Below are 14,678 nucleotides of genomic sequence, written 5' to 3'. Positions count from 1 at the left end.
GTCCCAGTCAGCTTCGGACTTCGGTCCGATGTAAGGGACGGAAGTCCTAGTTAGCTTTGGACTTCGGTCCGATGTAGGGGACGGAGATCCCAGTCAGCTTCAGACTTCGGTCTGATGTAGGGGACGAAGGTCCCAGTCAGCTTCGGACTTAGGTCCGATGTAGGGGACAAAGGTCCCAGTCAGCTTCGGACTTCGGTCCGATGTAGGGGCAAGGCCCCAGTTAGCCCGGACTTCGGTCCGATGCAGTGGGCAAGGCCTAGTATGTGCTTATATGTTATTATGTGGTATGTGGTAGTTTGGGGGAGCTCACTAAGCTTCGTGCTTATAGTTTCAGTTTTGGTTTCAGGTACTTCCGCAAGCAAAGGGAAGAGCTCGGGATGATGGCATCGCACACACCACAACTTCAGTTTTGTCCTGGGAGTTGATTTAGTTTTCTGGATACAGTTGTGATACAGTTTTTCTCACAGTATTTTATTATGGTTTTTGATATACGCAGCATATGGTTTTATTATGTGATACTTAGTCTCGTGGGTTTTGTTATAATAAAAATCGAAATTTTTGGGTGGTATTTTGGGTTGTTTCACCCGAAGCCCCGAAGTCCACAATCTTTTAGCTGAAACTTTGCCCGCGTAAAGCCCGATTTTCATCAAAAACTCACGCTTTCGTCAAGGAAATTCATTTTTAGTAGCGAAGTGCTGTCCAAATCACCACTTTATCAAGTGAGTTCATACCCCTAAGTTTTTACTATTTTTCAATATTTTAGGGGAGGAATACAAGTAAAACACGAGAAATCTTGTGTTTAAAAATATAAATTTCTTATAATAGTTTCTTATCGTTAGTAAGAAATTAAATGTGAAATTTACTAAATTTGCAAAATATTATTATTATTGAATTCACAAATGAATTCAAAAACATATTAAGACATCACGATTTTCACACCAACACGGAAACAAACATATAAACTTATAGTTTATGGAACAAAGATAGTATTTTACAAGATTCAGATTACAAAACGAAAAGGAACTTATAAACTATAATAGATATAGTTTATGGAAAAAAGGATTTGTTTTACAAAGTGCAAGTTAACATATAAACAAAAAGGAGTTTCAGATAAAAGGATTTTCAATTATTCTTAAAGATGTTGAAGCAATTTGTGAGACGTTTTCGTGTACTTAATTAAGTACGGGTAAAAGTCCTGATTTATAACCAGAGTCTCTTGTAGGGAGAAAGAGATATTTGTGTATAGATCTATTTTAGACTGACAATCCCACATCCTGACTGTTAGTTACAGTCATGTCAGCAGACCTGGGGTGACAAATGTCTTTAATGTGTCGTCGCCTGAAAAACGTCGTAATCAGGCCAACTAGGTCAGTATGGTTATAAAAACTCACAAAGAGAAAACAACGACATATTTACGAATAATATATTATCAAATAATCATAATTGATTAATAACCATACATTCGGATTTCAGAGCAAATATACTTTCAAAAGTTGTGTTTAAATATAAAACTACATTACATTAATTACTAGTACATAGGTTCTAGATTTACACGCAGTTACATGAAAAACAAAACTTTATACTATTTACTGATATGGTACAAACAGAAGTTCAGAATAACATATATCAAGTATACTTATTACTAAAGTCTATGATCATTTAATGAATACATTAGGGTTATATATGAACAATATCCGATAGGCAGTGGAATGTGTGATTTCCGCCTTACTTCCTGTTCCTTATTTGGTTGTGGGTTTAGGGCAGATCCGCACATTCAACTGTCCATTCGATATTAGTTTATATATAACTAGTATAAACTAAGTAATTGTAGAAAGAACTAGTATGGTCATTTACTTAATAAGAAATTATTAAATTTTCGCGAGAAAGACATGAATATTGTCAAAGGACAAAGAAGATATCTTTTCCAACAAAATACTTACGAACTCACCAACTTAAATGTTGATACACTTTTTCAAACCTCTTGTATTCTCAAGAAAGTTAGTAGACAGGTACACTCTCAGGCGCTACGAAGACGGAGCATAGTAGCATTATGCCATATCTTTTGTAATAGTTTTAATGTTATACAAGTAATGTTTTTGAACATAATGTAAATACTATGTTATTAATACAATGGTTGTTGTTGCTTTGATTACTATTATTCAATTGTTGTGATACTGTACATGACGTCCTCCGCCCCCGAATGTTTCAGCTGTTCCGGTTTTGAGGTGTGACACCTGCCCAAGGAGTAAACGGGCTCAGCCCAGACTTTACTACCATAAGTTACATCTTGGTCTTTCGTACAATTGCTAGGGGCCAGATCATAGTCTTTCATACAATTCATAAATTCATATGTAGTTAGGGATCAGATAGACAGTCGAACAAATGATCCACTCGAGAGCGAACATTGAGACAAGAACATCGCAATAAGGCATTGGACCAAGAGTTCTCACGATGTCCAACTTAAAATACATAGAACCCAAACTATCACTACCACACAATCAGATAAGATAACCATATAAGATATACTAGCATATTATATAACATTGACTACTAACCTTCCCTAGTTACCATGTCCAAACTAATGGGTTTTGAGCATTCTAACACTTCCTAAGTGTACATGCAACCCTAATAACCTTGGATCTATGTTTGTCTAATTATCATGCAAATTTGATTTCCAAGGTTGTGTTCCTATCTAGCATACATGGTGAACAAGTTTTCTTTGAATGAAAGATAGAACTACATACCTTGTTGTTGAAAGTGTTCCTTAAAACCTTGTGAGCCTAGCACCTCAAGTGTGATGCCTCAAATGCTTCACACAACACCAAATGCAATGAACAAACTTGAGAGAAAACTCTAACACTTGCAAAATCAACCAAGCCCTCTTTTTCTAGTTAGTGTAGCCGTTTTTGGGGAGAAATACAATGCTTATATAGTGTGTTGCATTAGGTAAACCCTAATGTAACATGACTCTTCATTTCTTGATCCATGGGTTAACTCCATGGAGCATCCTATGGGTGGAACCCAACTTGACAATCCATGGAGCCTCTTAGCCCACTATATAAGATATGGAAGATTTACATAATCTACCCATATATCTAAATAGTTATCTTTTGATCACTTAATTAATTCTAAATTAATTCTTGATCAAAACTAATTAAATAATATTATTAATATATTAGAACTTATAATATATTAATAAACCATAAGTGTTATTTCTCTCATTTAGTTTATTCAATTGCATGATGCCATGCAACCCAAATGGACCATGTCGGGTCGGGTCAAGTACATACCATAAATAGTTATGGACTTAGACACCTTATCCAACAGTCTGCCACTTGGATAAGTCTAATAACTATAACTGTAATACTTCAGGAACCGATCAGCAATCGTAGCTCTTTCAAGGTTTCTCGGAACTGAGAAAATATTGATACACCATTTAAGATAAGTGATCACATAATCCTCTGTTCTAGATATCAGCCGGACAAATACATGGAACAATGTCTTACTTATTGTCCAGCAGTTTGTTTCCCGATTTCCGATTTGTTTGACAAAGAAATTAATTGAACACATCAATTTAGTTTTGACCGGGCCCGGTACATAGGTCAAAACAAAATCATCGAGGGGCCTAGATATCAACTTCTAATCCAAGAAGGAACAGATAAACTTCGACTCATATGTTTGTTCTACTACTCATTGAATTATACACAAAAACACTTTTTATAACATCGAGTTACCAATGCGTTTACGTACAATCAATGCATAACCAACTCATATGTAACAAATCATATCTCTAGGTTTGAAGACTTATGTGATATTACCATCTCACGATCACTCGAGATAAATTCCATGAAGTAATTCTAGTGAGCGTGGGTTGATTCTAGTACTCAGAACTTATGAGTACTCATGAAGTGTTGTCCTTAACCTTGACACCTACAACCAACTTCATGACAGTCTTAATTCATATCTACTTCCAACATATGACTGACTGTGGAGATTTGAATAATATGTAGAAACACAACATAATATTTTGGAAGTCAAAACATGCAAAAGAAATTATAGTAAATGATTGTCAAAAGATAGTAACACTTTACTCATAAATAAACAAACAACTATTATTTATCATCAAATGTCAATTACACTTTACAAATTTCATAATTTATCTAACTACTAAAACTTATATCATCCTTTAGCCCTATGCTTCGAGCATGCTGAAGATGCTTAGCCCTACTCAGTCCCTTCGTGAGGGGATCTGCTGGGTTCTCATCCGATGTTACCCTCTTTGCAACGAGGATTCCTTCTTCTATGCGATGTCTGATAAAATGATATTTTTTGTCGATGTGTCTGGATCTCCCGTGATCCCTCGGTTCCTTAGGTAAGGCAACAACACTTTCACTATCACAGAAAATTTCCATAGGCTCCTTTATAGCTGGTACAACTCCAAGGTGTCCAATGAAGTTCTTTAGCCATATTGCCTCCTTTGCTGCTTCGCTCGCTGCTATATACTCTGATTCACAAGTGGAATCAGCCATTGTCTCCTGCTTGGAACTCTTCCAAGTGATTGCTCCTCCGTTTAGGGTAAAAACCCAGCGCGACTGTGAGGGGAAATTATCCCTATCAGTTTGGAAACCAGCATCACTATACCCTACAACTCTTAAGTCATCACTCCCACCGAGGGTAAGGACCCAGTCCTTAGTCCTCTATAGGTACTTGAGGATATTCTTTACCGCAGTCCAGTGTGCCTTACTAGGGTTCCCTTGATAGCTGCTAACCATGCTCAAGGCAAAGGCTACATCAGGTCGAGTACACGTCATAGCATACATGATCGATCCTACAGCCGAAGCATAAGGTACTTGACTCATTTATGCTATCTCAGCCTCAATACTTGGGCTCTGAGCTTTACTCAATCTGGCATTACTCTCGATATGTAACTCTCCTTTCTTGGAGCTCTGCATGCTGAATCTATTCAGCACTTTATCCAAGTAGGTACTCTGACTAAGTCCAATTAGTCTTTTACTCCGGTCTCTCAAGATCCTTATCCCTAGAATATAGGCAACTTCTCTTAGGCCCTTCATAGAGAAACACTTCCCAAGCCAGGACTTAACTTCCTGCAGAGTTGGGATGTCATTTCCTATGAGTAGTATGTCATCCACATACAATACTAGAAAGCTAACTATACTCCCACTAGCCTTGACATACACACAAGATTCATCTTCACTCCTAGAAAAACCAAATTCCTTGACTTTCTCATCAAAGCAAAGATTCCATCTGCGAGGTGCTTGCTTTAACCCATAAATGGATTTCTCAAGCTTACACACTCTATTAGGGTACTCTGTATTGACAAAACCCTCTGGCTGACTCATGTAAACATCCTCAGCCAACTTTCCATTAAGGAAAGCGGTTTTGACATCCATTTGCCATATTTCATATTCATGAAATGCGGTTATGGCTAATAGAACCCTAATAGACTTAATCTTGGCCACTGGAGAAAAGGTCTCATCATAATCAACTCCCGGAGGTTGTGAGAAACCCTTTACAACCAATCGTGCCTTATAAGTGTGTACCTTACCATCCATGTCGGTCTTCTTCTTGAAGATCCATTTTCACCCTACAGTCTTACGACCTGGTACATTCACAACCAAGTTCCAAACTTGATTGTCATACATGGACTGTATCTCGCTGTCCATTGCCTGTTTCCACTTGGCTGACTCAGGGCCTGCCATGGCTTCCGCGTAACTGTTAGGTTCATCCAGACCTATCAGTGTCTCATCACTGATAAGTGTATCACCTTCCGCATTAATATGGAATCCGTAGTAATGCTCAGGTGCATTCCTAACCCTTGTGGAACGCCTAAGAGGTATAGACTTGTCAATGGGCTCAACAGGAGTTTCCTCCTCAAGTTGAGTGCTAGGGTTTGAAGTTCCCTCACCACTTGACTCTTGAATTTCTTCAAGTTCAACTTGCCTCCCACTGTTTCCTTGGCTTATGAACTCTCTCTCTCTCTCTCTCTCTCTCTCTCTCTCTCTCTCTCAAGAACGCCCTCCTAGCTACAAAGACCACATTTTCACTAGGTCTGTAGAAGAGGTAACCAAAGGATTGCTGTTAGTAGCCGATGAAAATACACCTCTCGCTTCGAGGTTCGAGCTTATCATGAGTCTCGCGTCTCACGAAAGCCTCGCAACCCCAAATCTTGATGTGGTCTAGTTTGGGTACTTTACCATTCCACATCTCATGAGGAGTTTTGGCAACTTTCTTTGTAGGGACTAGATTAAGGATATGGGCGGCAGTCTCTAAGGCATACCCCCAAAATGAGATTGGTAGCGAAGCTCGACTCATCATGGAACGAACCATATCCAACAAGGTTTGATTACGCCTCTCAGCCACACCATTCAACTGCGGTGTCCTGGGAGGTGTCAATTGTGAGACAATCCCACATTCCCTAAGATAGTCGAGGAACTCTGAACTAAGATACTCACCACCTCGATCGGATCGAAGCATCTTAATGTTCCTGCCCAATTGATTCTCGACTTCCTGTTTAAATTCCTTAAACATTTCGAAAGTCTCTGACTTATGCTTGATTAAGTAGACATGTCCATATCTACTGTAATCATCAGTACAAGTCAAATAATAATGATTAGCATCCCTTGTGGCATGTTTGAAGGGTCCACACACATCCGTGTGTACAAGATCCAACAAACCTTCACCCTTCTCACAGGAACCTATGAAGGGTGACTTTGTTATTTTTTCAAGTAAGCATGAATCGCAACTGTCATCTGACTTTAGGTCAAATGACTCCAAGACTCCATCCTTTTGGAGTTGGCCTATGCATTTCTTGCTTATATGTCCAAGATGACAATGCCATAATGATGCTTTATCCAAGTTATTATTATTAACAGAATCAATACACAATACATTATTTCCTAAGTTATCAACCACAAATACAGTTTCATACACGCCATCACAAGGTAATGCTTTAAAATAAAGAACATTATTAAAGAAAGCATTAATCGAACCAACTTCATTATCAAATGAAAAGGTGAAACCTTGTTTATACAATACATGAAAGGAAATAATGTTTCTTGCCATTTCTGGCGAATAACAACATTTATTAAAATCTAAAATAAACCCACTACTTAGCGATAAAGTATAAACTCCAATCTTGGTGACAGGTGAAGCTTTCCTATTTCCCATGATCAAGTTTATTCTTCCTTGCTCCACATTCACACTTCTTCTTAGTCCCTGCAAATCTGAACAGATATGAATACCACAACCGGTATCAAGGACCCATGAGTTAGAATGGGGTGAGTTATTAGATAAGATAGTGTAAATACCTGCATGGTTGGGTTTAACTTTCCCATCCTTCACATATTGCTGGTACTTTAGGCAGTTCCGCTTCCAATGTGCCTTTTCATGGCAATAGAAGCATTCAGCCTCTTTTGGGTCAGAAGAAGGAGTGACGAAAGCTTTCTTTGTTCCACTTGAAGAAGAGCCATCAAGGGTCCTAGCCTTGGTACCCTTCAAAGAATTCTTTCTCTTATTCCCTCGTCCTTTCCCGATTGCCAAGATAGGGGCAGAGTTGGTAGGAGTAGGAGTAGTAACAACCGCCTTACCCTTAAGACCATTTTCCGTGGTCTTTAAGAGTCCTTGAAGTTTGCTGAGAGTGACCTCTTCGTTGTTCATGTGATATGTCATGCGGAATTGATCATAGCATGATGGTAAGGAGTGCAAAATGATATCTATTGCAAGCTCCTCGGGGAAGTTCACATTGAGGTTCAGCAACCGGTCGACAAGTCTTTGCATTTTCTGCATGTGGCCCATGATGGGTTCACCATCCTTCATTCGGGTTGTTATCATGGAGGAGATGATTTCATACCTCTCTTGTCTTGCACTTTGATGGTATATTTCCATCAAATCTTGGTGCATTTCAAAAGGGTAGAAGTCCTCGTAGGACTTTTGGAGATCGGCTGTCATAGTAGCCATCATGATGCATGCCACCTTGGTGGCATCCTTTTCATGTGCCCTAAAGTCAGCGATCTCTTGAGGAGTAGCAATTGTCTCATCAATCTCCTTAAGCTCCTTATCGAGACCATATTCTTTGTCCTCGTAGCGGGTAATCATTCGGATGTTTCTGATCCATTCATTAAAGTTGGACCCATCAAAAGTGACTTTCCCACACCAGTTCATTAGAGAAAATGAGCCATTAGGATTAGAGCCAGAAGCAGCAGTGTTTGCAGACATCTGAAAAGAAGAAAAGTTTAGTTTAGATATTGAGATAGTCCTTAATAAAACACCCAAATGTAATATTAAGGCTAGGACCCAATCACAATATATTATACTTAGAAGAGGTATGTCGTAATCTAAGTAATAACATATTTGAAAGGTAGGTGAATGACGATTCACCAATTTCCACCATGAAAAACGAAATATTGATATTAGGTTTTTAATTGGTTCTTAGAAATTTCTAGATTCTTTGAGATTCATTGAACTTTTCAATGGCATGTTTCAATCTCGAGTGTGCCCTCCAAGTTTTGTGACTGGGATGCCGAGGATCACAAAACGAGGTGTGAAGTAACCATGCAAATCACTTGGTGCCCTTAAAGTATTACCCCTCAATCGATGTGCCGGTTAACCACACACGCTCCATCGATACTATGATAAACATTAAGTCACCCTTTACCTACCTTGTTAAGTTCAATTTAGTGTGCCGGTTAACCACACGCGCTGCACTAACGACTTAAACAAAGTGTAAAGTGTAATTTCATGGATTAGCACCTTATTCACATTTTTCCTAAAGTAACTAAGATTGGGAATTTAATAAAAGCATTTAGTTACTTTAATATATTCATCATACTGTTAATGAAAATTTATAAGTCCTTGTCCTACCCGTTCGGCTAACGACCCTCCACCGATCAAGGAAGCGGTGGGTCAGAGTGGACACCCATTAAGTTGCCATTTTATAGGCAACAACCTTATACCCCCTTATAGACCGGCTTCGTGAATGAGGCGTACTAGCGGTAAGACGACTTGATCTTATACGTATATATATTATTAACTTATAATATTATAAAGTATAAGGGTTGAATTTTAACTTTTAAAATTCTAAAGTTGGAACTAAAGTTTTAATCAAGACTTTACTTGTTCCAAAACTTGAGGGAAAGTTTTGTAAACTTTCAAAACTTTTCATTTCTTGTAACTTATGAGTTAATAGAGTATTAAAAATGAAGACTCTTCATTTCACTACTAGAAAAACAGCCTTTTACGACGCTCATTGCGTGTCGTAAACGGCTCAGACGACGCGCAAATGCGCGTCAAGGAAGGCCCTGTCATAAAGAGAGACGACGCGCATTTACGACGCTCATTTACGACGCACAATTACGACGCGCGTTTACGACACGCAATGCGTATCAAGAAAGGCCCTGTCATAAAGGAAGACGACACGCATTCGCGTATCGTAACCTTACGACATGCGTGTTAATGACACGTAATGCGTATCAAAAAAGCCCCTGTCAAGAAAGGCCATGTCATAAATGAAGATGACACACATTTTTGCGTATCGTAATTTTAAATTTAAAAAAAAAATTATTTATGGATTTACTTATTTTCATATTAAATTTGCATTTTATGTCACATAATGGAAAATAAAATACCATATACAAATAATACAATGCATTGCACAAAAGTTAATGTTATACAAATAATCATTCGAATAGTAGACAAATGTAATACTACAAATAATCATTCCAATAGTAGACAAATGTAAGATTTCAACATTTTTTATATAATTAACTAAATGATTAGCCAAATTTCCTAAAATACCAACATACTTTTCTATGAAGAGCATTAACACTATTCTTTTCCGTCAAAAACTTCAAAACCTGCATAATTAATTTAATGTTTAATCAGCTACAGGTCAATAAGGTAGGTTTAAGCAAAAGAGGTTCATAGTAGTAAGATTTTACTTACCACTGTTGTTAATGACATTGAAAGAAGCAGCCCAACAAACACCCCCTCAGAAGGATTATTACTAAATGAAACCACAAACAAAGTTAAAAAGTCAAGTATTTTGTGACAACCCCGGAACCAGGGGCAAGGCTGTTTTTACCCATGGTATGACCTAATACATGATAATAAAGACTTGTTTAACAAAAAGAAAAATGATTTCTCACGTGACATCACTATTAAGAATTGATGAAAGAGGGTACTCCACACTATATTGCCAACAAGCTTGACACCAACACCTAAAAGCTGGAAAAAACAATAACAGAAATAAAAATAAATGTAAGATTTGAGATAACAGATGCATGTGTATGAAAGAACCAATAGATGATAGAATTAGTGAAAAGGAATCATGGAAACAAGGAGTTAAAGGGTCTTTAAGCATACCATTTGCAAAAATTGGTCGATGTTGATCTTTAACATTCCCTAAAATAGGAAGAACTTGGGAAAGCATACCTTTAAGTCTTGGGTAAACATCAAAGCTTCAAATAAATGATCATAGCACCAAAAGATATTCAGTTTCAGGACTCAGTTTTGAACACATGAAAGAAGACTCATAAGGATGCCAAAGAGTTGGATAGAGGACTAATCAAATTTACCACATGTCATTTCTCTTCTCTTCTCTTATGTATTATGTAATTTATTGCAAGTCTATGGATTCAAAACTTACCACCCTAGCAGCGTCATTAATGACAAACCAACCACCATAGGGACAAAAATGCTTGCAACCTGAACCACACACACACACACACACATATATATATATATATATATATATATATATATATATATATATATATGTAATACACATAATAAGTGAATTGTCTTTTACCAATTTATGCAATCATCTTTCCCTATTTAACCTATTTATGCAACTTATACACCCATGTTTCATCAGGTTAAACAGGTTGCTGGTAAAACATCGTATGTTTTGGTCCTACAATAAATAATACACCGGTGCATATTTTCTAATAAAGAAACAAATTTGTTGCAGAATCGGGAAGAGGGTGAATGTTGTTTCATAAATATGCATATGCATTTAATCCTTTTAAATATAAACACTCGAACCATAATTCACATGTCTACTTTTACCAATTTATTTTATGCAACATATATGCAGCTGACATGAATGAATTATACAACAAGTTAGGAGTAAAATAAGAGATGGTTGCATATTTAGTATGATAAATAAAGAGATTTGTGGCATAAGGGTGCATAAATAATAAAAAGCAAAAAGGAAGAGGAAAGCTGACTTACATAATCAGCAAATTTCTGAATTGGTGCTTTTGACATAATACATAAGAGTGGTCCTGAAGGGATAGCTGGCAGCAAAAAATCTCAGGCAAAAAAAATTCCAGGAGAAAACAGTTAGTACCTCAAAAGCAAAGGTTTTATAGGGTTAGGCATGCACCAGCAAGACAGGGACTAAGATTATAAGTGATGTGAATGGGACATAGTAATTAAAGGAATTTTTAAAGGAGTTTTTGTTACCATTGTTCCATGCATAGTGGTTGGGGTAGAGTGTTTTTCCATCACTGTTAACACGGAAGGGTCCAAGTTCTTCCATGGCTCCATATCCAAACAACAAGCATCCTAGCCCAGTAGAATACCTTCATTAATAGTGGTTCTTACTCTAAATTTTGGGGCATTTGGATGATGATCTTTAGAATCTCCATTCTGATTCATGAATATTTTATGTGATTCAGATTCCAGTGAAGGGAAGAGAGGAGTAGTCGGGGCTGTTAAAAGCCTGAAAAAGATAACATCCAAACTTTACTAAATGTGTAAATGTGATCAGTAACATGTGCCTACAACTCTACAAGGATATAAAACCATAATTTGTACATACTGGTTGCAGAAGGCATACTGATTTTGGTATAATTTCCTGTTCTTGATCCTGTGACATCAAATTTTTTATATAGTTATTGAAATATATGATGATAAATTCGTATACACATGGCCATGTAAGCTACACAAATCAAAGAAATTCATTAGGGATTTCCTATACTTTTACTCCTAAGTTTTAGATAATATATTACAAGATTTATTACTTAAAAGGATAAGAAAAGGTCATAAAGTGAAAGCGATAATAGGTCCAGAATCAACAGCCCAAGCAAGATTCTTGGAGGTTTTAGGAGACAAAGCCAATGTGCCCATTCTTTCATTTTCAACAACTCCCTTTTCGAATCAGAATCCTTACTTTCTTCGAATTGCAGAAGATGAAACCACTCAGTTCAAAGGCATTGCTGCCATGGTTGAATCATTTGAGGCCGAGAACGTGATTGTTATCTGTGAGGACACTACAGATGGAAGAGAAATGGCTGCTTATATGTTTAGTTCATTTCAAGAGAAACGCATACAAGTTAAGCATACTAGCCTAATTTCGACCTCTGCCAGCAAAGAACAAGTCAGGGAAGACCTTCACAAGCTTCAAACCATGCAAACCATGGTGTTTGTCGTCCACACACAGCCTTCTCTAACAACCCATCTTTTTTCCAGGGCAAAAGAGTTGGGCATGATGGGTGAAGGATACATGTGGATCATAACTAGTAAGACTACCAACTTGTTGAATTCCATGGATGCTGAAGCAATCAAATCGATGCAGGGAGCTGTGGGTTTCAGATCGTATTTTCCAGCATCAAGAAAGCTTCACAACTTTGCTTCAAAATGGAGGGAGGAACATTATGCTTTAAACCCTTTTAAGGAGTTTAAGGAGGTAGATTCTTATGGGATATGGGCATATGATGCAGTTTACACGCTAGCCACTATTGTCGAGTGGGTAAAAACTAATGAATTTGTTTCGAAAGAGTTGGATATCGTTGGCACATCACTTTTGGATGAGATGTTAAGACTCAACTTCCAAAGTTTAGGTGGTGAATTCAAGCTTCTGAATGGAGAACCATCTCCAAAGCCATGGAAGTTGTAAATGTGATTGGTAAGGGTGATAGGAGGGTTGGATTCTGGATGATGGCTAATGGTGGTGAGTTTGTGAAGGAAATTGGAAAATCAAATTCTTTTTCTAATCATGGCCTGGAAAGTATCATATGGCTGGGCGGGTCTGAAACTTCACCAAAGCGTAGGATGTTACAAACCAATGACAAGAAGCTGAGGATTCTGGTTCCAGATTTTGCCACATTCCGGAATTTGTTACAACTGACTGTTGATCCCATAACAAATATGTCGGATTCCTGGGTGTTTCCCCATTAGGAGGACTTGTCTTTAACAAACTGAACTTTGGTGGCCCAAAAATTGAGAAACTATATTCACCTGAGGCCTATGCTAAAGCATTAACAAGTGAAAGTGTTGATGCAATCATCAATGTGATCCTTTACCTCAAAACAGTCATTGCAATGTATCCTTCTTCTGATCTCTCCTTGATCGCAACAACAATCTTCCACATGATCATTCCCATTGTCACTCATGATGGTACCGTGTGCTTGAGATATGTGGCGGCTCTTCTGAATTTTCTACGGATCTGTAAGGAGGGTCAAGGGAAATCAAATTCAGGAATCAAGAACTTGGATTCCATAAACATCAACTCCAATACAAGGGTAGAATGGTCAAAACTACATTCTCATCATACCTTGGTCTAGGACTTCGGCTCCTTAATCCACCCTTCAGCTTTTCTACTGGTTCAAGTATCCTTCCCTTGTGACTAAAACAAGAATAAAAACAACCACATTAGTCAAACAACCATATACTTTTTCATATCTGATTCTTGGAATTTAGAAATATATTAGATTATATGTGGATGTGACTCACATTTTTTCAGCATTAGGCCCATATTTGGCAAATTAAACCATCATCTCTCTTCCATCAACAACTCTTCCTGAAAGGTGTAGAACAAAAGTGAAATCATGGTGAAGTGATGATATTGGATAAGTGTTATAGCTATTATATATTATTAAAAGTGATAAAGAAGAATCAGATCTGGAAGTCCAAACACCTAACATGGAATCGAGGGCTTAAGGAAGAAATCAAGCGTCGGTGACTTTTCTCCGGATAAAAACAATTTCCCACCAATTTCACAAATCGGCGTTCCAAAACCAAAATTCCCGATCCCAATCGCGTTTCTGTGCAATCCAATTTGCCAATTTCACGTTTCAGGTATCGATTTAAAGAATTGGTGGGATCGCAAGCATGACGTACCGGAGGGCGTTTCTGTTGGCGATCGGTACGCAATCGTACCCCGTTTGGGATCGATCCGTTTGGAACGTGGATCGTGACTACTTTGGCGAATCCTGTGACTATGGATTGAACCATGCACACCATTGATTTCTATTCAACGAATCTCCAACGAACATAAGCCTCTTGTTCTTCGATTTCTCCACCAACAATTTCCCTATAAACCTTCATTTCATTTCCCCCAAAACACACAATTAGAATCATCAAGAATTCAACAATTAATTCGATTTTAAAAAGTGGAAGAACAGAGTATGCTTACTTTGGCAAATTACAGTCTTTAGGCTGCCACCTCCACTTTTGATATGAAGTCGTCGCTTGCTTTACAGAGAGATATGAAGTCGAGACAAAAAGACGAGATTGACCCATCTGGTAATAAACGGACTCGGGAAGCTGAACAAAATGACCCGAGATTGACCCATCTAGTAACAACGCTATTGATGCCATTCCTTCCATTTTCGACTGTTCATCCTTCACTTCCTCTACTGCTACTTCTTCACCAT

At 37.8% G+C, this 14,678-nt stretch overlaps 1 pseudogene; it reads left to right on the top strand.

Moving 5' to 3' along the window:
* Positions 1-11,949: 11,949 nt before the first annotated feature.
* LOC128127512 (glutamate receptor 2.2-like) lies at positions 11,950-13,200 on the top strand (annotated as a pseudogene).
* Positions 13,201-14,678: the final 1,478 nt, after the last annotated feature.

Source organism: Lactuca sativa, chromosome 1 (assembly GCF_002870075.4).
Source record: "Lactuca sativa cultivar Salinas chromosome 1, Lsat_Salinas_v11, whole genome shotgun sequence".
In the NCBI taxonomy this organism is placed as follows: Eukaryota; Viridiplantae; Streptophyta; class Magnoliopsida; order Asterales; family Asteraceae; genus Lactuca; species Lactuca sativa.
This window is presented reverse-complemented; position numbering and strand designations above follow the sequence as displayed.